Raw genomic sequence first — 23333 nt, 5'->3', positions numbered from 1 at the left:
GTGTGTTTTGATATCCCATTATGGTTTGATCTGCGTTTTTCAGTGACTTTCAACCTCAGTTTGGATAACCGTTTCTGTAAAGGGCATGGTCAAGTTTGGGATTCTTTTTTAAAATTGGTCTGCCTGACTTTCCGTAGGGACACAGGTAGAAGTGGTTGATGGTGTTCTAAGGTGAGTCTTCTTTGAAGATGCGTATTGTGAGTACCCTCACCTGCATTGCAGCTGGGCTTGGCTCTCTCTTAGCGGAATCTTTGGGGAAAGAGAGTCATTTTATAAGATCAAAGTAAATGATTAAAAAGCAAATGCTCCTGAATTAAAGAAAATTATGCATGTGTTTGTGTGTGTGTATATATTTACATATATACATGTGTGTATATATACGTGTGCATATATACATGTGTGTATATATGTGTGTATGTATATATATATGTGTGTATATATATACATGTGTGTATATGTGTGTGCATGTATACATATACGTGTGTGTATGTATATATATACGTGTGTGTATATATACATGTGTGTGTATATATATACGTGTGTGTATATATACATGTGTTTGTGTGTATATATATGTGTGTGTATATATATACACATGTGTGTGTATATATATACATGTGTTTGTGTGTGTATATATACATGTGTTTGTGTGTGTATGTATATATATATATACGTGCCTGTATATATATATGTGTATATATGTGTGTGTGTATATATATACATGTGTGTGTATATATATGAGTGTGTGTGTATATATACGTGTGTATATATATACATGTGTTTGTATATATATATGTGTGTGTGTGTATATATATGGGTGTGTGTGTATATATATACGTGTGTGTATATATACGTGTGTGTATATATATACGTATGTGTGTATATATATATGTACATACACAAACACTGTTTTCAAATATGAGCTTGAGCAAGCCCATGTTAAAATGTTTTCATTTTGAGACTTGAAATACATCAGATGTTATTTATTTGTATTTAATGCTTAAACGAAGAGGAAAAATTTCTCCCTGCAAGCAAATCAAGGCCAGGACCACAATCTTGCAAAGGCCAGATTCTATCACTCCGGTTAATTGGGTCTATCTCCAAGGTCACGCTGTCCATACCTCAAGGGCAGCAGAGAGCACAGAGGCTGCTGGGAATGGATGAGCATGGGGCCGGCTCCCAGGGCCTGGCCCAGGCCCCTGGGGAGTTCTCCACTGCCGCCCCCACCATCTTTCTTGTGGTGAGTGATCTGGGGGCAGCGGTGCCCTCCACAGTGTCCTGGCTAAGTAAATGACTGTGCTGTGCCTGAGAGATTTACAGCCTGCCCTGTTCTATTGTTTACAGCTGTGGAGTTATTTTTAACCTCACAGAAAATCTGAAATGTCCTCCCCAGGCTCTGTGGCGTGTGGACAGCTGGATAAACTCAGAAGGCCACGGCAGGTTGCAGGGTCCTGGGGGGAGGCAGCCAAGGCCGGAGCGGGAGAGTCCCCACCTGTCAGGTGCCTTCTCTTTCTCAGGTCTGTGCTGTGCACTCGGGGCTGGGCTTGCAAAGGCCTCTTCAACTTGAAAATATAAATTGGGAAAATGTGTTCACAAGGCCCCACTCCTGTGTGCTCAAATGGTTTTCTCTCCAAACCCTGAGAGAATGTTCTCACCTAACGTGAGAAGCACAAGAGAACTGGAAACAAATGGAAAATCAAGATTCCTCTTCCCTGGAGAATTGGAAACCAGATGACGTGGGTGAGTATCGGTGGAAACTGCGGTGATTCCGGGGCCCTCTGCTGCATCCAGCGCTGGCATTGGGGGGCGGCAGACCCTGCTGTGTGTGCTGGGGATGGTGAGCAGGGCTCCACACACGCCCTGCCTTCCTGGTTCCAGATGGCTGAGGCTGCCCTAGTAATGAAGATTCATGCAGAAGTTTGCTAGATTGGAGTCAAACTGGGTCTGGTGTCTACACTGTCATGAATAATAATGAACATGGTGCCAGCCTCGCTGTGCTGGACTCAGGGGTGTGGAGCCTTCCTCATTCTTTCCAGTGTAATTTAATTAATCCACTGCAGCTGAGTTGCTCGCTGAGTCATGGTAAAGTCCACACAGCGCGGAGCAGACAAGAGCACTGTGTGGCCACGTCATGAGGGCATGAGGGTCCCGGGTCACCCTCAGGCCCGACCATGGCACTGTGCGTTACCAAAGAAAAGCAAATTCATTCTTAGGTAAGAGACTCTTATTCAGAAGGATGATTGCCACAAGAGGAGGATCCACCTCAGGACAGAAGGGGCTGCGCCTCCGGGAGAAGCTCAGACCACGAGACCTGCAGAGCCCCAGAGTCAGGCAGGAGGGGACGCTCTCCCACAGCAGGGAGTAAACACAGCTAGGAAGACACGGGACCAGGCGGCGTGTGGTGTGACGAAACGGTTAATCGGGGCATGTTCTCCGAGTAGCAGCTCATGAGAAGTAGGGTGTTCCACACTCCCATGTTCCAGAGGCAGCAGAAGTTCAGAGCTGGGGAAAGGGGAGAAGCCTTTGTCAGGGAGGAAACCACGTTTTGTCTACCCTTTTACGTGTCGTGTCTGGGGCCTGCAGATTAAACTGGCAGAGGACAGGTTTCCAGGAAGAAAAGTTTACTCACACATCAAAGCTCATGGACACAGGGGTGCTCAGGGATGGCTGACTCAAAGTGGTGGCTAGAATCTGGGGTGCATGTCCCCAGTTTAGTAGGGAGTAGGAAGGAGAGAAAAAGCATTTATTAAAAGAACAAATAGGTTTCTTTAGTTACGACAAATGGGTGTTTAGGAGAACAAACGAGAGAGGAAAGCCTGTAATAATGCTCATTTATGAGTGTGAGTGGTCGCTCTGTCTTCCCCATGGACATAAAACTGTCCTGAGAGAGGATGGTTGGTAGATTTACTCTTGCTCTGTCTCCTGGGAGCAGAAGTGCCCTGAAGAGGAAATCTTTGGCTGCTTTCTTGCCCAGAAGCTGCTGCTTTGAGTCAGATAAGAGAAGTTCCAAGGAGATTCAACAGATTCCTGCATCTGTTGAATCTCAAATGTCTTCAGCTTAAAATAATCTTCACACCAACTCTGGGCTTCCTAGTGCCCCCGACACCTGACTAAAGTTTGGCCAAGTGAAATTAGTGGGCATTTTGTCCAAAGTGGTCAGTGGAGACAAGTATCTACAGCTCAGCTCATCATTCATGCAGCAAAGCATGGGGATGGGGAGGCTCTGGACCTGTCCTGTCCTAGGTAAACTGAGGCAGCTGAGAGCCTCACCCAAGTCGTGTGGGTTTTGCAGTGAGCCCCTTCCCAGAGCACCTGAGTAGGGAGAGGGAATTTAACCTCCCAGAGCACCGAGGGGTAGCGGGGGGCATTACCTGCTGGTGTTCCCAGGATCGCAGGAAACGGGACAGTGAGCCAGTGGGTTCCAAGGCAGGGCTGGGCTGAGGGAGTCTTTTGTCACTGGCGTTGCTTTTAAATGCTCTCCAGAAAATGCCCTCTTTACTGCCTGTGCTGGGGTGGGCCTGTCCACCACATCCTGGGGGCCACCTCAAAGCCCAGGTCTTAGCCCAGGTATTACAGCAGAGGGGACAGAGCCCACTCAGGACTGCGCTGTCAGAGTGGCGGATGGGAATTTTAAGAAAATAAAAGAAAGCTATGCAACTTCTACCTCCTGAGTATATTTACAACTCTGACTTCAAACATGTCTTCAGCCAGCTCAGCTCAGCTCAGCAGGCCTTCTGCATGGCTGGGAATGTCCCTGAGGTCTGTGTTTCCCAGGCTTCAGGAGCTCTACTGGACCACACTGGGAGTAGGCAGGCTGGCTGGTGCCCCTGTTGAAGGCACCCACATGCACCGTGGGTCCACATTCCTGGGCTATGCTGCTGGACACGGGACATCTCAGGGGCCTGAGAGGAAGCAGAGAACCACTGGGAGCGGCTGCCTGGGCACTTTTTGTCAGAGACATGCGCCCCGGCTGCAGGCACACACGGCAGGGCTGTGGTTCACGTCTGAGAACTGTCCCAGCTCATCAGAGAGCTTCCCAGAGGGCTGTCCTGGAATATCTCAGCATAGACCTTCTGCAGGGAATGCAGAAGTGTGACAAGGAAGAGCTTAGATTTTAGAACGTCTGGCATAGGGGCAGCAGGTGTTGGCTGTGAGTAGTTACTAGCCCTGCCCACTGCACACAGGAGACACCCAGGAGACATTAGCAGGCGCAGCAGACAGAGGGGCTGGAAGGCTCAGGACAATGCTCATACCCACCCACTCCCTGGCAATCCAGATTTGCATATGGGGAGACTCACCTGCTTCTCTTGCACAGGTAAATGCCTCTCAGGCTGGTTTTCCAGGTGACTACAGGTACCGTTTTCTCCCCAAGCCATATTGCTGGTGATGTCTTTAGGATGGACTCCAAGAGGAGGGGCAATCTCAGGTAGGACAGGAGCTCCCAGGAGGCAATGCACAGAACATCAGGTGGTTGAGAATTGGGTGGCTGGCAACTGATTTGGGCAGGAGGCTTAGAGGTGGTCAGGAAAGAGAGGAGGCTGTGAGCAGAAGCCGACCTTGCCCGGGAATTTGGTGGTGCTCACCCACAGTCAGAACAGATGCACCTGCGGCGCCAGCATGGGGGCTGCCGCTCAGCCCCACCCAGCCCAGGCACCTTAGGGCAGAGGAGCGAGAGAAAAGATGAAGAAGGACAGAGACCCCAGGCGGGAGTTTCATCTTTATTGGAAGTGTCTGTCGTAGGGTTTGCAGGCTGCCCCTGTTCTCAGGACACTCTGGCATCTGCTGCACTGAGGCCAGAAGTCAGCTCTGCTGCCTCACACTGCCGGGGGTCCTGTCCCCAGGAGGCTGCTGAGTTCTCTAATGAGTCATCGGTAATTATTGGTTTAAGATCCCAAATAATGACTGACACAATGTCTTAAGAAAAAGAAGAGCAATAAAGTCATCTGGTCCCAGCACGTCGCCTTGGTAGCCACAGAGCACTGGGAGCTGGGACTGCATTTCCGTGTTAGAAGATTCCGTTCACTGGGCTCGGACTCCGAATGCAGCACTCCCGGGCGTGCACGGCAGTCATCAGTTCTGGCTGATGATTCCGTCAAGTTACGGGCAGATCAGGGATTGCGAATCCCAGGCTTTTACTCCCCAACCTGGCCCGGCAGGTGGCCTAAACGACCTGTGACTTCACAAAGTCTGGTCCTTGGTTACAAGCTCTAGATGAGCTACGAGGGAAGAAGAAAAGACACGGAGATTGGATTCACAGAACAAAATACAAACAAGCTTTGTCTCCACTGAGCTCTACACAGTGATCAGAGAGGCTTCTGCTGTGGTCTCAGCAGCATCCCAGCAGGGACAGGGACTTTGCTTCTTGTCTGCAAGCTGTTGGTGGGCTGGACCGGGGGGCCACGCTGGGCAGTGGAAGGACTCCTCGAAGCTCTGGGCTTTCACAGCTGTACCCTCTCAGGCCTCAGCCCAGGGGGCTCTGGCTTTGGGTGTTTTCCATAGGAAGGGCGAGGAGAGAATGTCCTTTTCCAGAGCTTGAGTGGTCATAAGAAGAAACGAGAAGGTAGCCTCTGGAGGAAAACCAGGGAGATGTGGGAAGGAAAGCCTCCTTATATGCAGGGAGGGCAGAGGGCAGGGGGTGCTGGGCTGGAACCCTGAGAGAAGCCCAAAGGCCCAGCTAGCCCCACAGATGGCCAGGCAGGCTGAGCTCAGGTGAGATGTGTGGGTCACAGCAGAGGCAAGGGTGGCCATGTGGCCCCAGGCAGCCCTGCCTCCACCCTGGCCAGGGAGGCACAGGGGCTTCTGCCACAGACTCTGCCAGAGGAACGGCAGCTGGGCTGGGAAAGATGAGGTGGAGACGCCAGGTGGGCAGCCAGGTGGAGAAGGACAGTGGCCAACAGAGCAAGAAGCCGCCCAGGGAGCCACGTGGGGGAGGGCAGGGGTATGGGGAGGGTGGTCTAGCAGACCTCGTATGTACTTCATCTCAGCACTCCCACATAGGTTCTGCCAGCCCCCGGTTCCTCTAGATTGTCCTCCCACCCGTCCACTCCAGCTCTCCCTGCTGCCCTGGCCATTTCCGAGCTCAGTGGTTATGAGGGTCTGAGGGGGCCCAGCCATGGTCATGGGCCAGAACGTGTCTGTGTTTCTGCAAGTCTGTTTTCCTAAAATCCCCTGGACTGGACTCATTTTGCTGCCCTTTCAGATGTGGGTCCCATCGGCTCTGATGGTCTGGCTTCCGGGAGGGTCAAAAGCAATCCTTTCCCCATTTCTTTCACTCTCTCTCATTTCCTTCTGATTTTCCACATCTTCTCTGACTTGTGCTCAGGATCGCTGTGCTCTTGGGCTTCAGTGCCTGATGCGGAAGGAGTGGGGCAGGTCGGGGAGGCCTGCAGGGCTGCAGCCGAGCACTCTAAGGTCCCAGCTCCTCGGAAACCCACGGGTCCACGAATTCTTTTACTGCACCATGAAGTTCCGCGAGGAACCAGGGCTGAAAATGGACATAGTAGCTTTCCCCTGAAAGAGGGGGCTGAGTCCTCAATGGCAATTGTGGGGGGTGCACCCTGTGGGCTCAATGTCAAGCCCAGAGGAGGCAGAGGCTGGGGGCGCAGGAGGAGGATGAAGATGTAAGAGGTGGCAGGGGAACTTTCAAGACTCCAGGCGCAGCTATGGTGGGTCCTGTGAGGTGCAGGAGGCTGAGCACCAGGCCAGGAAGACTGGAAGGAGAGGGCCCAGAAAACAGGCAATGCTGGGAGAGGCCAAGCCCAGGACAGGACGTCCCTTCTCCAGTGCTCAGCCCCTGAGTCCTTCCAGCAAGTTCCTTCGGAGCCTCAATGCCTTGCCTGGGCAGAGCACTCTAAGGCGGCGGCCTCCTTCCATTTGGTTCTAAGGCGTGCAGAGGGCTCAGACCTTACGGAAAATGAAAGCAGCCTCTGCACTTCTCAACACTCCTGTGATAACCCTCCCATTTGCTGGAGATGTTCGCTTATGTGGACCGCTGTGAACACACATGCAAGGCACTGAAGGCCTGTGTGGGAGAGTGAGAGGAAAAGCAGGCCTGGCCCTGTGGCTGTGTCCGGGGCTCTCTCATCTGTACCGCTGAGACTGGCTGGGCCAGCTGGGACCCACGAGGCCCCCTCCCCTGCTGAATGTGGGGCAGGGCCTAACCGTGAGTTTTGTGTGGCATCTTGTAGACACAGACAGACTGACAGAGCAGGTTGCCCCTCTTCCTGCCCTGTGGCAGCCAGCACAGAGAGAACAGGTGGCCAAAAGTCAGCATCATCCAGGCAGCAGGGGCCACAGGACCTGGGAGAATCCCAGAGCTTGTGACTGTGGTCCAGGGAGGCTGCCTCTCAGCTGTTGCCTCCTGCTGCCCCAAACTCCCTCTCTGGAATAAACCATCCCCAGAATCAAAAACAAGATGAGGAAAGGGCTGGATTCAGAACCAGCACCAGGGTAGGGCCTACCCCAGGGCACCAGTGCCATCCAATGTCGTGAAGTCTGTCTACAGCCCCCTGGGTGCCTGGGCTGAGGTCCTGCAGTCCTTCTGATTCCTCCAAATGGAAGGAGGCCCCCAGGGCGTCCCACAGGAGCAGGAGCACCATCCTGGGTTTCCATGGAACATCTTTTCCCGGCCTCACCTAAGCCCTGCTTGCTGCCCCATGTCTGCTGCACTTCAAGAACCGATGGAAGCTCTCGATGTGGTACTGTGGGTCTGAAGTTCTTGGCCTGATGGTGAAGACGTCAAAGACCAACACAGACTCCTTTCCTCTGGGTGTGTGTGCACTTTCTCTGAATATCCAGTTTCAATCTAATTTTAAAGACATCTGTGGTTCCCACACCACCCCTCAAATTGAAAATCTTTGATACTTTTACACACACACCCTTGCCCACATGCTCTGTTACACACACACACACACACACACACACACGTACATTTTGTTAGTCAGCAATGACTCTTTCCTCTAAAGGCAGCCCATGGTTCTGGCACCCCATGCAGGGAACGCTCCCTGCTCTCGCTGGCCCTCTACCAAACCATGTGTGAAATTCCACGCACCTCTAGACTCTGCCGGGCTGCCAAACTTCTCCAGGCATTTCATTTATTTGTCTTGTTTCCTTGCTAAGAAACCAAGCTAGAAATACTAATTCAACCTTTAAAGAACCCAAAATTTCAGGCCACATTTGCCTCTCCAGGTGAGTATGTATAGGGATTTAGGAAGGTTTTCCAGAAATTATTGGAGGAACTACTTTGGTGTTGCTCTAGACGATGGGCACAGATGAGAACACCACAGAGCCCCTTTCTCTCCAGTTACTCAGTCCCAGTGCAGGAGACACCTGACCGTGGCTACACTGCAGATGGCTGGTTCAGGGGTCTCGGGACTACGGAGCAAGAGGGGCTGCTGTGTGCATCGTGCTCGGCGTCTAGAGGATGCGTCACCAGCTTCAGCTCTGGAGGGCGTTCTGCCATTTCACCAGGCTTCAGGCCTCCAAAGCATCCAGCTCCACACCTCCGTCCCCGTCTGCAGTCCAGGAGGCCAAGCTTAGTCCCGCTGTCTATCGGTTCTATCGGTTGTAGAGACGGAACTGTCCTGGGAGGCAGCCGGGATCATCAGCTCCCCACGCCTCCCTGTCTCCCTCATTCCTGGTGCTTGGCGCTGGCTGGCATCAGTCACTCGGTGGCTTACGGGTGAACATTTGCTGGTTTGCTTGTATCCAAGCAATTTTACAAATTCATTAGACAGAAACGAGAAGCTGCCATGTATTTTAGCAGCTGAATTTAAAAGACCTTGAAGGGATTGTGCTTCAGGAAAGAAGTGGCCCCTCCCACCATCTGTCAGATTTGGATGGGCTTTATCAGGACGGTGACCCTGTCCCGTGTGCCGGACTGCAGCTGCCCACAACCTGGAGCATGGCTCTTTCCCACCTCTCTCAGCTTCTCGCTCACCTGTCCACCTGTGCACTCAGGTGAGAATCAGGACGCAGATGATTACAGATCTATTTGTAAAATGAAATTGCACGATTTAGCCAGGGCATCTGCTGTCAGTGCATCTAACTTCCACAAGGAGCACCTGGGCACTGGCTCGTAAGTCACCAGCATCAACAAGCCTCAGGAGTTATGGCCCCGAATGTGATCTGGCACTTTCCCCACTTGGGGACAGCAGCAAATAATCTTGTGGTGTCCCGGGTCAGCACCTGGAGCGGTGGTGGCGGATCTTTCTGAATGTGGCTCCCATACACACATGGGAGGGAGTGGGAGGAAGGCAGGTCCCTTGTGGGCTCCATAGAACCTTCAGACATACTTTCATACAGATACTTCAGTTGTTAATAAAAGATGACCCCAACTGTTCTCATCGGGTTCATGCATACCTTTCCACAGTGTGGAACCCGTGGTCCTCCCTCAGCCGCCATTATCCATCCTCCGCCACACTCATAGCCAGCCCTGCACCACTCCTTCCTTCCCTTCTCCCTGTCTGCCCTCAGCCTCCAGGGTACCCCTGTCTCCTGGGCCTTCTCCTGCATCTCTGCTTCTCTTTCTCACAATCCAGACTCTCCCTAGCTGGCTGCCACTCGGCCCCTGTCCTGGAACCTCATCCTTTCTCCACCTTGGTTCATGCCGTAGGTGATTTCACATGGTGCCATGGATACCACTGTGTGCTGACAATGTGCTGTCCAGAACGCCAGCTCTGCCCCTCAATCTCCAGACCGTGTGTCTGAGGCCCCTCTGCATCCTCACTCATGTTCCCAGGAACAGCTGGAAGTGAAGATGCCCAAGCAGGTGTTTGGCTTGTCCTCACAGTGCTCTTGGTGTGTCCCCTGTCTCGGGAAGTGGAAACTTCATTCTTCCAATCACTGAGGTCAAAAGACGGGCTCTTGTCCTTGTATCAGCTTTCCAATCTCTTAACAAATCATAGTGGCTGTTTTCAAAGTCTATCAGAATCCAACCACTTCCTGCTGTAAGCCCTTGAAGATCCTAGTTGAAGCCACCTTGATTTCCTGCCTGGCCTATTGCACAAGGGACCAATAAGAGATGGGTTTGGTTTTCTGTGACTGGTTTGCTGCAATGACCCCGGGCCCTAGACCAGCATGGCAGGGAGTTTGTGCTCAATAGATAGTTATTGAATACATGTGCAGTTTTTACTCTTTTTCTCCAATATCTTCCCCAAAGAAGCATGAGAGTCATCATTTAAAAATTATATTATGCTTGTCTTCTGCCTAAAACTTTCCAGTACCTTCCCCTGCACTCAGCTGAGGCACAGCATCCTGCACACTGTGAGTGCCTGGCCCTGGCCCAGCCCTGAGGACACCTGCCCTCCTCTTATCCTACCTTCCCATTGCTGTTGCCCACCCACGCTGGCCTCCTTGCTCTTGTACACACCAAGCACATGCCTGCCCTCACAGCCTTTGCACACGTGCTCCCCCTGCCCAGACATCCACAGGGCTCAGCCTGTTTTATTGAGCTTTCCACTCCAGTGTGACTTCACCAGAGTAGGTTTCCGGATTAATTAGCTCATTCTTGCATTGCTACAAAGAAATACCTGAGAGTGGGTAATTTTTAAGGAAAAGAGGTTTAATTGGCTCGTGGTTCTGCAGGCTGTACAGGAAGCACAGTGCCAACATCTGCTGCTGGGGAGGTCTCAGGAGGCTTCCAGTCATGGCAGAAGGTGAAGAGGAGGCAGGTGGCCCACCTGGCAGAGTGGGAGCAAGGGGCAGGGAGGTGCCACACACTTTTAAATGACTAGATCTCATGAGAACTCATTCGCTGTGGTGAAGACAGCACTGAGCCACAAGGCATTCCCCCTTGACCCAAACCCCTCTCACGAGGCCCCACCCCCAACACTGGGGTGTACATTTCAACAGCACATTTAGAGGAGACACACATTCAGACCACACAGCACTATCCTTGATCCCCTGTAATGGTTATTTTCCATTTGCCACTCCATATACCCTTCCCAGAAGGCACCTGGCAGGCACAGACTCCATAGCTAAATCTCCTGGCTTCTAGTTGGCCTCGGTCAATGGAAGGCAGCAGCATGAGACAAGGAGGGAAAAGTGGGGTCAGGGCTTTAATCCTTGGCCCCTTGCTACCTCTCCACCCTTCCCAGAAGGCACCTGGCAGGCACAGACTCCATCGCTAAATCTCCTGGCTTCTGGTTGGCCTCGGTCAATGGAAGGCAGCAGCATGAGACAAGGAGGGAAAAGTGGGGTCAGGGCTTTAACCCCTGGCCCCTTGCTACCTCTCCACCCTTCCCAGAAGGCACCTGGCAGGCACAGACTCCATAGCTAAATCTCCTGGCTTCTAGTTGGCCTCGGTCAATGGAAGGCAGCAGCATGAGACAAAGAGAAAGGAGGGAGACGGGGGTCAGGGCTTTCTCCCCCGGCCCCTTGCTACCTCTCCGGGTCTGTCAATAAATGTGTCTGTACCTATGACTACAGCCACAGCAGGCAGCCCCTTCTTCCATACTCACAGCTCTCGTCAGGTCCTGGGAACAGTGATCTTTTTTCTTTTGCCTCCTCAGGCTTAAAGGCACACGCGGCCCAATGCTGTTTCCACTCCCAACAGCTCCAACATTGCTCCTGGGCTCCTTTAGCTCCTCACGCAGCTCTGTAAATGATCCCCCTGCTAGCTCTCTGTAGTTAAACTATCTGAGGTTGCCCTCTCTGTCGTGCTGGGGTCTTGATTGATGCAGCATCCTACTTAAAACAGCTCTTCCTTCCTTGTCTGCCTGCCTTTGCATTATTTTTCATCGAAGCTTCTGTCAGCCAGGCATGGTGGCATGTGCTCGTGGTCTCAGCTACTTGGAAACCTGAGGCGGGAGGATGGCTTGAGCCCAGAGGTCAAGCCTGTGAGCTGGGATCATGCCACTGAGCTCCAGCTTGAGCAACAGAGTGAGATCCTGTCTATAAAATTAATTAATTAGCAAACTGGCAGAGGCTATTACACACTGATTGCTTTTTTAAAATTGCATTTTAGGTTTTGGGGTACATGTGAAGAACATGCAAGATAGTTGCATAGGTACACACGTGGCAGTGTGATCTGCTGCCTTCCTCCCCTTCACTTATATCTGGCATTTCTGCCCATGCTATCTCTCCCCAACTCCCCAACCCACACTGTCCCTTCCCTATTCCCCCCAACAGACCCCAGTGTGTAATGCTCCCCTCCCTGTGTCCATGTGTTCTCATTGTTCAACACCCGCCTATGAGTGAGAACATGTGGTGTTTCATTTTCTGTTCTTGTGTCAGTTTGTTGAGAATGATGTTCTCCAGGTTCATCCATGTCCCTACAAAGGACACAAACTCATCGTCTTTAATTGCTGCATAATATTCCATGGTGTATATGTGCCACATTTTACCTGTCCAGTCTATCATTGATGGGCATTTGGGTTGGTTTCAGGTCTTTGCTATTGTAAACAGTGCTGCAATGAACATTCGTGTGCATGCGTCCTTATAATAGAATGACTTATAATCCTTTGGATATATACCCAGTAATGGGATTGCTGGGTCAAATGGTATTTCTATTTCTAGGTCCTTGAGGAATCGCCACACTGTCTTCCACAATGGTTGAACTAATTTACACTCCCACCAGCAGTGTAAAAGTGTTCCTATTTCTCCACATCTTCTCCAGCATCTGTTGTCTCCAGATTTTTTAATGATCGCCATTCTAACTGGCGTGAGATGGTATCTCAATGTAGTTTTGATTTGCATTCTCTAATGACCAGTGATGATGGGCATTTTATCATATGTTTCTTGGCCTCATGTATGTCTTTTTAACAATGTAGTTTCCCTGTCCTGAGGCCACGGGCTTGGTCGCTGTCTGTGGTGCTGAAATGTCTTTCTCTAGGAGGTCTGGGATGTGTCTTTTGAAGGCTGCTCTCTGTTCCCCAATGTGATGCTGTGTTTGCACAAAGCATCATGATTCTGCTTTCATGTCCTATCTGTTAGGCTTTAAACCTAGGTATGTACAGCTTGAAAACTGGGGCCTTCCCCTGGGCAGTGATGCCTCCTGAGGGTATATGAGACCCTCAGTTTCTTGAGACCATGGTCCTGGGTCAGTAAGGAAATGCACATCCACAGCCCCCCACATCCTCGTCCTCTTGTGACTGCTCAGTCAACAAGAACCATGAATCGAAGGGCTAAGCTGCATAACAGACTCCAAGGAGGCCCTCCCTCTCCACTAGAAACCCTCACTGCACAAGCATAGCTGGAGCACAGAGGCAGCTCCAAGCACAGGGGAAGAGCCCTCGTCTCCCCCAGCCTCGTGAGCATGAGAGCAGTGCTGCTAATTCAATCAATTGTCCAGATGTCTTGGCAAATTGCTCACGCCTCCCTTCGAAAGAAATCTCAGGCCATTTAGTTGAAGCAATAATTTTTTATGAATAAAATAATTAGAGAAATATATGTAAATGGAATATAATAATCCATTAGCAAAAATTATACCCTTGTCTTTTTTCCCTTTAACTGTGAAATACAGAGAGGCAGGATCCCACTTCCTAAGCCGTCGCAGGAAAGCCGTGGAGAAATGCCTTGGGGCACCAGGATTTACGCTGATCATTTAAGTCATGGGATGTTCCATTTCCCACCAGCCAAGGGGGATACAAGGTTCAGGGTTCCAATCTGAGAGAATAAAGCTCTAGCCTAAGGTCAGGCGTCAGCTCACCAGGTGGTTCTGGTTAAGCCAGCAGAGATCCCTCTCAGCTTCAGACTCCTCACCTCTGAAGTTGGTTATGGAATGAAAAGGGCTGCAGAATTTTGGACAGTGGCCTGTGTTCCTGGGATAATAGACATTTACTGCATAATGTTATTTGAGAATGCCTTGGCAGGTGCTGGGATTAGGAAGTAAGCTACGCTCTAATGCGTTGGGTTGTGTCATGAGAGATTAAAGGCCATGGGAGGGCTGACTGGCCAAGACCAAGGGCCTGGCAGAGCAGGCTGTGGGTGGACAGAAACCGCTGCAGGGCAATGACCAGGGGATCTGTGTGTCCTAAACTTCCCAGGGGCACGTGGCATGGCAGCAACTCAGCTCACAGGAGGAAGACTGGGCTGGCTGCCTTCACACATAGGCACAGAAGAAAGGTCTAGAAGGATGTACAAGCATATGGCAGGGCTAGGACAAACTCCCCAGGACTGCTCAACAGATGGGGTGGGGTTGGGTGGGGAAAAATGCACCATTTAAGTAGCAAATCCCAAAACCATGTTGGGCTCCCTTCTTCAATGCAGGGGCATTTCCCCATGGCTGGGGCCGCAAGTTCTGTGATAAGCCCCTCCAGCCTGGACTGATGTTGCATCTTTCCAGGGACCCATCTGGATCCCGACCTCTGCCTTTCTTTCCTGCACGAGCCTCCTCTCCTCCAGGGATCCTGTCTTCCATCCTCCAGCTTTTGCCCTCTTTTGGTCATGCCTAGAGCCCATCATGACTGATCACACAGCCTCTCTGTACATTCAGGTTCCAGCCTCTCCTCTCTGGTCAAAGCCTTTAGCTCCCACCCTCCATCACCCCGATCCCAACATGCCTTCACCTCACCAGCCTTCAGCCTACCGATTTCATCGTGATACCTCAGTTCTCACCCCTCATGTCCATGCTTTCTCCCTCCCTCAAACTAAAATTAACTCCTTGATTAATTTTCAGTCACTCCTATGCATGCTCCCAGATCCTCAGTCCCTCCCTGCCTTTGTTATTATATTTGACATAATTTCAACCCAGGTTAGTTTCAGCCCTCTGCCCGGTTCATTGTCGACTGCCTGTGTGACTGAAGCTGACTGATGAAACACTCAGCTTTCCCAACTGGCTCACAAATCCACGTTTGCTGCCACCAAGGCCACTCTGACGCTGCCCAGAAATCTTCAATATCTTCTCTATGGTATATTATTCTCTCACCCTCCTAATGCCTCCTTCAAAACTCCTCCTGCCTCCTGAAACTTGTAACAGCCCCTTTGTCATTGGGCTGACCTTGTTTCTCCTTTCACCAAGAAAATGGAAACAATCAGAACACAATTCCCTGTGCTCCCACCTCTGCCCCCCACCTGGATCTGCACCCACCTGGATCTGCACCCACCTGGATCTGCATCCATGTGCTTCACTTCTCTCCAGAGCCACATCCCACCCCCCCAGGGTGCTGTGGGCCCACCCACTCTCCTGCTCAAGGGCATTGCTGTACCGACTCTCCCCTCTCTCCCCAGCGTCATCAAACCTCTCACCTTGGGATCCCTCTCACTGCACATAAACATGCCATGGCTTCTCCCCTGGAAAACTAAAAGTAAAACATCTCTCCAACCCTCTTTCTTCTGCAGCTGCTGCTCCACCTTCTCTCTCCTTCAACAGCATGACTCCAAAAGTTAAAAAAAAATTTTTGAAAAAACTGTTTTGCCTGTAGTTTCTTTTGAATTTAATCCAAGAAGGTTTTGGCTCTTGGCATTGGCTGATGTTACATTCATCCTGATGGGGCAGAAGAAAGTGAAAAATATAACAAGAGGTGACCCCGGTCTCAGGAAGTGGTACCCACCCACCCACCCAGGTTTTTCAATCCCAATCCACTGGGCTGCCCTTGATCCCCTCCTCACCACCAGCTCCACATCCAAGCACTGAGCTGCTCACAGGGGCTCTACTCACCCCACAGTAATTCTCGAGTCTTTTATCACTGGACCTCACCATCTGAGACCAAACCACCCTGCTGTCTGGTCTCTCAACCTGCCCTTGCGTGGCCCCTCTCTACATGACAACCCGAGCCATCTGATGGAGAGTACAATCTGAGTGTGAATGTCTGGTTTAAACACCTTGTGCCTTCCTGTCACACTGGAGTGAGCCACCTTCCCCTCCATGCTATGGGGTCTCATTGGAGAGTACAATCTAGTGTGAACGTCTGGTTTAAACACCTTGTGCCTTCCTGTCACACTGGAGTGAGCCACCTTCCCCTCCATGCTATGGGGTCTCATTGGAGAGTACAATCTAGTGTGAATGTCTGGTTTAAACACCTTGTGCCTTCCTGTCACACTGGAGTGAGCCACCTTCCCCTCCATGCTATGGGGTCTCATTGGAGAGTACAATCTAGTGTGAATGTCTGGTTTAAACACCTTGTGCCTTCCTGTCACACTGGAGTGAGCCACCTTCCCCTCCATGCTATGGGGTCTCATTGGAGAGTACAATCTGAGTGTGAATGTCTGGTTTAAACACCTTGTGCCTTCCTGTCTCACTGGAGTGAGCCACCTTCCCCTCCATGCTATGGGGTCTCATTGGAGAGTACAATCTAGTGTGAATGTCTGGTTTAAACACCTTGTGCCTTCCTGTCACACTGGAGTGAGCCACCTTCTCCTCCATGCCTATGGGGTCTCATAACGTGGCCTCCGCCTGCTTCTGCGACTTCATCCCAACGTGCCACCAGCGGACAGGATGCTCTAGCCACTGTGAGCCTTCCCTCCTCGCCGAAGGAAGTCTCACCTGTTCCCACCCCAGCTGCCTGGCATCTGTGCATTTCTCCATTTAGAATGCTCTTCACCCACCAGCTCCGTGTATTGTCTGTCCCTCCTCGCCTTCCATCCCTGCCTCATGAGGCCTCACCGTCACCACCGTGGGTGCCACTGCCCATCACTGTCCATCACATTCTTCTCTGCCTTTTCCATAAAGCTCTGCTTTTTTGTTCTGTTGTATTGTTGTTTGAGGCAGCCTCCCTCCATCTCCCAGGCTTGAGTGCAGTGAGGTAATCTCGGCTCACTGCAACCTCGGCCTCATGGGTTCAAGTGATTCTCCTGCTTCAGCCTCCCAAGTAGCTGGGATTACAGGTGTGCCCAGCTAATTTCTGTATTTCCAGTTGTCCAGGCTGGTCTAGAACTCCTAACCTCTACTGATCCACCCACCTCAGCCTCCCAAAGTGTTGGGATTACAAGCATGAGCCACCACGCCTAGCCCCTTTTCTACAGAGCTTTGATTTCCATCAGAAATATCTTATGACTTTCCCATCCTCATGAAAACGTCACATCCACGAAGGCAGCTTCCTTGCTGTTGTGTTGGCCATGGTATCCTCGGCACCTAGAACAGTGCCCAAGACAGCAGGCACTCAGCAGAGACGTGTGGGAATATGTGGGAGGCGACAGCACCTGCCTTGAGCAGTGCTTTGAAGTGTCATTTTCACAATGCCCACCTCTGGATTCTCACAACACTACAAAACCACACCTTATTATTCCAACTTGAAAGATGAGAAAACAACCCCAGAAAGACGTGCAGTGTGTCCACGGCCACAGACCCAGGCGGCAGCAGAGGCAGGGTGGGAACCCTCTTTTCCTGACACCAAAACTGGGCCTGTTTTTGCAGATTTTATTTGAGAACAAGAAAAGCAGCATCCAATAGTCAGGCATAACTTTGATTTTCTCTTTCTCCCTGAGGCATGGAAAGTAGAGAGAAACAGATAAATGGTCCGGTCACCAAAAACGGAATGAAACACAACATGCCAAGAAAAAATCATTTCAACTTTTCGCCAGATGGTTTCAAGCATCGCCACTAGTTCTTAACTCTTACGCCGTGCGCCCAAAACAAGGCAAGTATATTTTAAAACAAAAAGTGGCATTTTCTCTTTCTAAAATTTGTGTGTAAAGGTGCTCACTAAACCTCCCTTTAAATGCATTTGACGTTATGAGAGGGGAAGGTGGCAGATCAATGTCACACTCTGCATCACGACCTAGAAAAATAGTTGTGTTGAGCAGGATGCCACATCCTCGGGGACTGTGGAGCTGTGCTGTACCTTATCATGTTAATCAAATAATGCCTTGCAGATAGAATGGTGGCTCGATATTTGAATCCAGCTTGTAGAGCACCGTATACTTTATTTTGTTGAAAGCCACCGTGGAGTAGCAGGATGCTATTCTGGGGGCCCAGGAGTGTGCAGGGGATCAATGCACTCCTGTCCACCGTCCTCAGCATTTCACACGTCTGCAGCATCCTTGATATGGAAGCCAATCTGCCATCAACCCATTGGGCCGGGCAGGTTAAGACTGCATCCAGCTCACTCACATATTTCTCTGCACCTCTCAATTGTATTTTCAGCAGTGCTTTAAGAACTTGGACTGTGAGCTGGATGCAGTGGCTCACGCCTGTAATCCCAGCACGTTGGGAAGCTGAGGTGGGTGGGTCACTTGAGGTTAGGAGTTCAAGATCAGCCTGGCCAACATGGTGAAATCCTGTCTCTACTAAAAATACAAAAATTAGCTGGGCGTGGTGGTGCTAATCCGAGTCTGTCATCACAGCTACTCTGGAGGCTGAGGCAGGAGAATCGCTTGAATCCTGGAGGGGGAGGTTGCGGCGAGCTGAGATGGTGCCACTGCACTTCAGCCTGGGTGACAGAGTGAGACTCCATCTCAAAAAAAAAAAAAAGAACTTTCGCCATCACCTGAAAACCAGTTCCCACCTCCTAACCTCTCCAGATTTGATGCTCCAAGGCCAGGACGACCCGAGAATGGCTTTACTCAACAGATCTCACCCAGGAGCCCAACAGACACATGAAATTGACCTCACACTCTGAGAGTGTATCTGTCAGGCGGTGTATACACGACAAGTGTATAAATCTAGGTATGCGTGTGGTGACATGGGCGACCTCCTGGGAAGTGCTGACAGGCTCTTCCATCTTAAATGGATGGGTCTCTCTTTCTGGTCATCACCCTCACCTGTCCTTCCCTTTATAAGTTTCTTTCCTTCCCCACAGGGATGCATTAGGTTAAGTACAGCAAGGATGACAGTCAGAAGTTTCAAAAAGACACATCAACACAAATTCCCTTGGAACCAATTTTTCTTTTTCCTATCAGAGAAAGCCGAGATAAACCGGTCGTACAGAAAGAGCATTACACCCCGGGTGTATCTATCGCAGGCGTTTAAGGTTATGTTCTAGATATAACTATAAAGGAAATTACCCTCACAGCTTTCCATTTCTTCTTGACATGTTTCTATAAGAAGGCAGAATTGTCTCTGAAGACACACACACCCTTGATTGCTTGGGGCCTGCAGTTTCTGTTCCTAATTTCTAAATTAATTACCTCCAGATGTAGCGCCATGTTTTCTAAGTAGATAACTGCTGTGTTTTAAATATGATTATAGTGTGAGAACATTTGACACGTGCGGTATTTGCCCTTCCCTCATTCTTTCAGAACTAACTGGGTTTTGAATTAGGCATGCTATTTATTAAAAGTTCCACTTTCTTTCACTTGTTCAACAGCATTTATTTTCCTTTATTTTGAGACAGAGTCTCACTCAGTCACTGAGGCTGGAGTGCAGTGACACAAACTCTGCTCACTGCAATCCTGCTTCCCGGGTTCAACAGATTCTCATGCCTCAAACTGAAATTCCCAAGTAGCTGGGATTCCAGGTGTGCACCACCATGCCCAGCTGATTTTTGGATTCTTAGTATTTTGCCATGTTGGCCAGGCTGGTCTCAAATGCCCAACCTCAAGTGATCCACCCACCTTGGCCTCCCAAAGTGCTGTGATTACAGGCATGAGCTACTGTTCCCGGCCTATTTTTGTTTTCTACAGCCAATATTTGACATTGTTTGGATTCATTTTTTCTAGTGTTAGGCGAATGCATCTCGTCTCGTTGCAGCTTTTATGGAGTTGAGTAAGGCCCTGCGCTTTGCTCTCAGCTCCAGTCTTGCACTGCAGAAAAGCCACCACCTCTGCCCATTGCAGTTTCTTCTGGCACATGGCGCCCTGCAACTGGCTCCCCACCCTGGTCCCTGAGCACAGCCTTCAGGACCGTGCCCATGGTGGGGGCTCAGTCCCAGGAGCCAGGTCCCACGGTGTGCCTTGGGGACATGGGACCAGGGGAAGGTTTGGTGAGCTGCTCCTCCTTGAGACCATGTGGAGAATCAGAGCCCACCAAGCTAGCGTCTGCAGCTCCCCAGAGATGCTGAGAGGCAGGTGGTGGTGAACCTGCCTTAGGCCAGTGTCCCACCTTTGCACCACTCCCGTGCAGGACACTTCAACAGTGTACTATTCTCCAGAGAAATGTGCCAGGCACCTAGCAAGATGGCAGGATAAAGAAGAAATGTTGTTGGGCGAAGTGGCTCGTGCCTGTAATTCCAGCACTTTGGGAGGCCAAGGCAGGCAGATCACAAGGTCAAGAGATCGAGACCAGCCTGGCCAACATGGTAAAACCCTGTCTCTACTAAAAATACAGAAATAGCTGGGCGTGGTGGCGCATGCATGTAGTCCCAGCTACTTGGGAGGCTGAGGCAGGAGAATTGCTTGAACCCGGGGGGCGGAGGCTGCAGTGAGCCAAGATCATGTCACTTTGGTGACAAAGCAAGACTCAGTCCCCCCAAAAGAAAAAGAGGCAATGCCAGCTGGACCTGTAGCCCTGAGTCCAGTTTCTGCAGGACTCTGGCAGGTCACCTGCTTTCTCTGAGACGACCCAGGAGGATTCTGCATGTCCATCAGTTCACACGCAGGAGGACCCTGGGAAGCCAAAGCTGCAAGGTGGGGAAACGGGAAGGTCTCTAGGGAAGGGGTGGGCAGCACAGGCTTCCTGAGTAGATGGCCAAGGATGTGTGCTGGCAAGGGAGGAAGGCGCCCACACCAGGCCTCCTCTCGTGGGGAGCTGGGAGTTCTCTTATCCTGCAGCACAAGTGGAGAGGCCAGTGTTCCTCAGGCAGTGTGATGCATCCCCACCGGAAGCCGGGCCAGCCCCTTCACCGCGAACACTTCCAGGAGAGCGTCGGTCTCCCTGCACCTCTTCCCCGTCTGCACTCCACACTTTGCGGATCCCCATGAACCTCTCCAGAGCCCCTGGCTGGCTGCGCCCCAGCGATACAGTGGTGCAGGGAGCCGGCACCAAGGGCTGTCTTTACAGAGCAGGCTGTGTCCTCCCTCTGCTGCTTTTCTAATTTCATGAACTTTCCCAGAGGAGCTGCAGTTGAGGAGTTGGCTTTCTCTGCCTGAACGCAGCTGGTTTGGATGGGAGGGCGTCTGTGAGAAGTGCTCACACTGCAGCTGAGAAGCCCATGAACATGGGATCCCTGCCTGGGCCGCCCCCGTGGGCCGACCCGACACTGCGTGCCCAGTGGCCTCAAACAGAAGCACAGAAGCACTTCTTAGTGTGCGACTTATCATCACATAAAATCTATTTCATCCATAGAAATGGGTCCTGTCGCCCCGGCCCCTGTCTTTCTGGTTCTGTGAATGACTCAGGCACCCCAGTTAGCACAGTGCCTCTTTTTTCTTTTCCCTGCAGTGTGACCTCAGATAACCTCTAGAATTTGAACAATTCCTGTAGCCCGTATCATCAGTGTCACACATGAGCATCCTCCTCCGCACGGTGGGAGTGGCACACATTTCCCAGACCCCGTGTGGGGGCCAACCTCTGCAGGCTCTGTGAAGTGCCAAACACTGCTTGGTATGAGGCAGACACTTGACCTAGGACAGGATGCTGGGCATCCCCGGGGATTGTGTCTCCTCTCTCCTGCCTGATTGAAAGCCCTGGGCGGGAACTATTTCCATGACTGTCCTACCCCCCAGAGCTTCACAGAGCTCAGAGAGACTGCTTGAGCCCTCTGAGTTGGACCAGTCACCCCAGAGCTGACCCACTCCCCTGGGGAAACTGTTCTTCCCCAGGGGTTCCCTCCAGGAGCACCCCTGGGAACTGAAATACTAACCTCCACACTCAGAACAGCACAGCTGCGAGCAGCTGAACAGCACCTTCAAAGAGGCTGTCCGAGCCTCAAGCCCCTCTGTCATCCACCTGCTGTATTCACGTGGGGCCTCAAGCCCCTCTGTCATCCACCTGCTGTGTTCACGTGGGGCCACGCCCTCTTCTCTGTATACCTGGGCATATATGAGGCCTGGTCACTGAGGTGTCAGCTCATGCCATGGGGAGGGCCCTGCACAGGACACTCAGGATCTCTCCCTTGAGAGGCTTGAAGCCTCGTAACTGCTGAGCTATAGGGAGAAGGATGGCTACAGGGGAGGACAGAAGCATCGCGTTCCTTGGCCTAACTCTAGGCCAGGAGTGCCGGGCTACACTGGCATTCATGCCAGGCCCTGCTCCCCATTCCATGTGAACTCTGCTGGCACAAGCCGTCCCTCACACCCATCTGGAAACCCTGAGCCCTCGGTGGGTGCCTTCATTGCACCTGCTCTGGACAGACATTGCAGGCAGCAGACAACTCCACCCGCATGAGGAATAGCGCAGGCAACGAGCCGCCCCGTGGGACGCTCTGGAGGCTCTGAGATGAGCAGGGCAGATGCTCCTCAGGGAGAACTGAGCACTGAATCTGCAGGCAGCTTTGTTGACTGTTTCCCATTGCACCCTCAGGAATAGCCGAAAGGGGGCAGAATTACCTACATTTTACAACTGAGGGCATGGGTCTCAGCACAGCACATGGCCTTACTCCACAGCCACGTGGTCGCTGAGGGATGGCGCGGGGATCCGAGCCTTCACTTGTGAGCCCTGCCCCTGCGGTGCCCACCCTGACGGCCAGGCCCCACCCACCCCACGGAAGTGCCCACAGAGTCCGCTCCTCGGGGCTCAGAGCACGCCCTCAGACTCTTCAAGCTAAAGCTCCTTGTTCCGGTGCTTTTACAACTGGGTATTACTGCAGATGAAAAATTTTGAAAAGATAAAATAATTTTGACTCGATTTTGCTCTTGTCATTATGGAGAGCAATGAATCACCGAAACAACCACGGGCCAGGCGTTTTTATTTCGTGCATTGTTTCAGAGGGAAACGTTCTGTCTGCACGGTCCCACGGCCTCCTGGCTGCTCTCAGGAGCACACCCTTTCCTGGCCTTCGTGGCGTAACGTGGCCATGGTGGCATGCAAGAAAGCCCCCACCGGGAGAGGGCTTCAAAATGATGCCATCTTCTGTGCTAAACAGTTACTGGAAATCACAGGATCTGGAAAAGACACTGGTGTTCAATTCCCCAAATGGACTTGCCTGTGAGTCTTTCAGAAAACAGCCTGATGAGACAGTGAATTGGAACTTAACTCTCCTACCTGCCTCAGGAGCTGAAATAAAAATGAGGAATGGCTGCAATGCTGCTCCGCTCAACTCCATTTTAATTGAAAATTATGTCTAAGATCGCTGCCTATCTGGACTTCGCCCGTCTCCCTCTTTTCAGAGTGCATGGATTTATGCACCTGCTCGTATTAAAAGCCTCACTATTTCCCATAAATATGCACAGGCTCCTGTTTGTTTGTACGATAAATATTATAAAGATCATAAGGAAATTAAAATGGAGCTTGAAGATGGCTGTCCTCCGATGATACACTCCACATGAATCATGTCCTCAAGAACTATTATCCCCAAACTTCCTGGATCCCGTATGAATGTGTTTACTCGTTGGTGCTAAATGGCAGAAGAGAGAACCTC

This window comes from Callithrix jacchus, chromosome 12 (assembly GCF_049354715.1).
Source record: "Callithrix jacchus isolate 240 chromosome 12, calJac240_pri, whole genome shotgun sequence".
Classification (NCBI taxonomy): domain Eukaryota; kingdom Metazoa; phylum Chordata; class Mammalia; order Primates; family Cebidae; genus Callithrix; species Callithrix jacchus.
Note: the sequence above shows the minus strand (reverse complement) of the source record.